The sequence below is a fragment of the Hypanus sabinus genome, chromosome 21 (assembly GCF_030144855.1).
Source record: "Hypanus sabinus isolate sHypSab1 chromosome 21, sHypSab1.hap1, whole genome shotgun sequence".
Classification (NCBI taxonomy): Eukaryota; Metazoa; Chordata; class Chondrichthyes; order Myliobatiformes; family Dasyatidae; genus Hypanus; species Hypanus sabinus.
In genome coordinates this window covers 33,024,223-33,027,611 of record NC_082726.1, presented here as the reverse complement: position 1 = coordinate 33,027,611, position 3,389 = coordinate 33,024,223, and positions in this window count along the sequence as shown.

Genomic DNA, 3,389 nt, shown 5'->3' with positions numbered 1-3,389 from the left:
TGTCCAGATCAATGAAATGATATTAAAATAAATAGTATCATTAACAGCTAGCTATGCCTTTGCCACGTCAGCTTAACAGAGTTTTTTGTGTTATTGTAGTACAGTTAAAAACATCATACTTTTCATAACAGGCACCTGTGTACATTCCTTAGCCATCAATGTGGATGATGGTACATATATGTTCTCTCCGTCTCCCTCTCTCTTCTGTGGTAATGTCTTCAGCTAGCAAGAGGCTGCTTTCTGTATCAGTGTCTCAGAAACGCTCCTTCCTTCTCCTCTTCTTCTTTGTAAATCTGCAGGTCAGAATGGTCCTTAATTGCAGAGGGTTAGTATAAGCCAACACTGAACTTGCAAGTCTACAACGATCAGTGTTGGAGGGATATTCTGGCAAGTGCGGGTCCTCAGCAGAAGTAGATTTCGACTCCTACAGGGATACCTTTACTCAGATCTGGCAGTGGTAAGTATTTTGCTACTAGTGCTCAATTGTCTCTGCCCTCACCCGACACCTTGCATACTGTATGTTCAGTCTCTGGAAGTTACCGCTCTTCTCTGAGAGGCTGACCATTTCTGGCAAGCTCTCTCCCCTGCATAAACTGCCCAGTTGTCCAACCTTATCAATGACCAGTTAGACTGCAAACTAGGGTGGTCACCATATACATTTTGTCTGCTCCTTATTGAACATCTGTTTAGATCAGTTATAATATTACCTCAGATTTAAAAAAAAATAAATAAGAGCTTTGTAGCTAAAAATAAAATGCAGAAGATGCCGGAAACCTAGAATAAAAGCAGAAAATACTGGAGTACTAAACAAATCAGGCAGCATCAATGTACAGCATTACTATTTCTGGTCAATGCTTTCTGATGAATGGTTGGTGATCTGAAATCTTACCTGCATCTCTCTGCACAGATGGAACCTGACCTCTTCCATATCCCAGTATCTTCTCTTTGAATGTAATACCTGGTTTAATTCATTCACCCATTAGCTATTGGAAGTTCCTCATTTCAATCCGTTTGATGTTTTTATTTAACTGGATAGGACTGTAATATAACAACTCTGTTGTATTAACTTCCAAATAATTTGATTCTTATAAATTAAAAAAAATATATAGTTATAGATATGATCAGGAAGACTGGGACAAAGAGAAAGGCAGGTAGAAAAGTGACACAAGCAACTGCAGCCTCTGGAATCTGAGGCAAAAAATAAACTGCTGGAAGAACTCAGTGAATCAAGCAGCATCTGTGGAGCTAGAGAAGGATCAGAAGGAAGGTAAAAATGCACTGGAAAGTCCACAAGAACTCCTCTTGGGTTTTTTCAGTGGGAAATTTTTAAAAAGTTGGCTTTGTTTAAACAAGAGCATCAAAATATTTGTAAATCTGGAGTCTGTGCGAGGAAGAAGTGATCAACAGAGCAGGTGGTCCATGGTACTGAGAAACGAGGAACTGAGGTTGGAAATTGAGCCTGGCTCCAGCTTTTAATATTGTGAAGTTACTATAAATAATATTGTGCTTAAGCCAAGACTGAGAATGAAGTAAGGAAGGGAAGCTCTTATTTCCATAATGCAAAGCATTGGTAAAATGAAGAAAAGGAAAAATGATAGTGAGAAAGAAGCTAAAAGTAGGACCGAGTGCCGATTGATTATTGGAGAGTTAGTTATATCATGTAAAGCATCCAGATTATGAAAGAAAACAGACTGAAGGAGACATTTTTGGAGCTTCCATCTCACCATATGGAAAAGCAGAAGACACTCAAGTTAATCTTCTACTAAACTAATAAAAAACAACATATTCTGAAGACCTTGGGGGAGGAACATTTGTTCCAATCGTTTTATTACAAAGCTACAAACAATATGGTGTAGCTTAAACAAACACATCTTATTACTCTAACCAACTGGTATTATGAAATGGTTGCTCACTACAGCTGCCAAAGTATTAATAACTGTTCTGTTAAAAGCTGGTTTATTTATTTCCTCCCGTTATAACATTTTAATTGTAGCCTTAAGACCTGAAAGTTCAAACAAATAACCGAGGGCTTTCTTAAAGCCTTATTAGATGTAGTTCTTTATGACTAGGGTGCTGTTATAAGGATATCCTGTTTAATGCTCCCCCTTGATTTGGTGATGGAATAACGAACAAAAAAACTCCCAAAACCCTTCATAAATTTTATCGTAGTTAAGCAATGAGCACCAAATTAAATGAGTAACAAATGCAAGAATGCAAGCCGTGCCTTCTTTATGTGAAAACTGAAGACATTATTGGCTGCCAATTGAACAATGCTACAAATTAAAAATTTTTATCTTAGTTTTCAACTCCCTCCCTGGATTTTCTTCTTGCAACCTCTGTAATTACCCCAGCCTTATAATCTTCCAAATGCTTTACTGCTTTCTCTAGCCTCTTGCTCATTCTCTAGTTTCATGCTTTCACAATATTCTTTCCATCCTCCTCAAATTTCTTCTCCTTGACTAAGCATTTGATCATTGGTACAAATGTGTCCTTGTGTGGTATTTGCTAAAATGTGTTCAATGATGATTCAGTGAAGCATTTTGTTATGTTAGTTAACTTGAGTGTTCTATATGAATCCAAATTCATTATTTCCTAAAAGAGGGAATAAAATGGTAATGAGTGGTCCCAGTTATACATTTCCATCCTGAACAAGGTCCAAGGTGTAGTGCGTGACAGAACCGACTATACCATACACATCGCCCTTTCCACCACTAGCTCCATCATGGCAGAGCTATGGAATAAAATCAGCTAGGCTGCCAGTGTCGTATACTCCATGAAAGTCTGTGCCCTTCTGATATATCAGCCCAGGCCTCTGATCACTGGCTAAGCTCTGCTTCATCATGAGCACACTGTGCAGTACTGAAGAAGGGTCTCGGCCCAAAACATTAACTGTTTATTCTTTTCCATAGATGGCACCTAACCTGCTGAGTTCCTCCAGAATTTTGTGTATGTTGCTGTGCTGATCATATGCATCAAGTATACAAATAATATTTGATATGTATCACAGACCATATGCTGCTATGGCATAAGCTTACCAGCCTCATTATATACGTGCATCTTGTACATATAAACCTGGAACTAAAGTTCTGAAAGTGCATAACATGCACGTAAAGGCCACAGTTATGCTTTGGTTGTGGTTTTAGATCAAAGTCCCTTGTGATGCACTGAAGAACATTAATTAATGCAAAGATCCCTACACTATCATAATGATAAATATTGTATTTCCAAAGAAAATCAAACAGTAAAATTCTACTGCTCTGAATGAAAGATTCGATGGACACAGGAGGATAATGCTTGCACTGGTTTAATAATGTTAGCAACACTAAAAAAAATTACATCTAGTAGCTGATTGTAATGGTAAGCAATAGTTCAATCAGTTTTACTGAGTG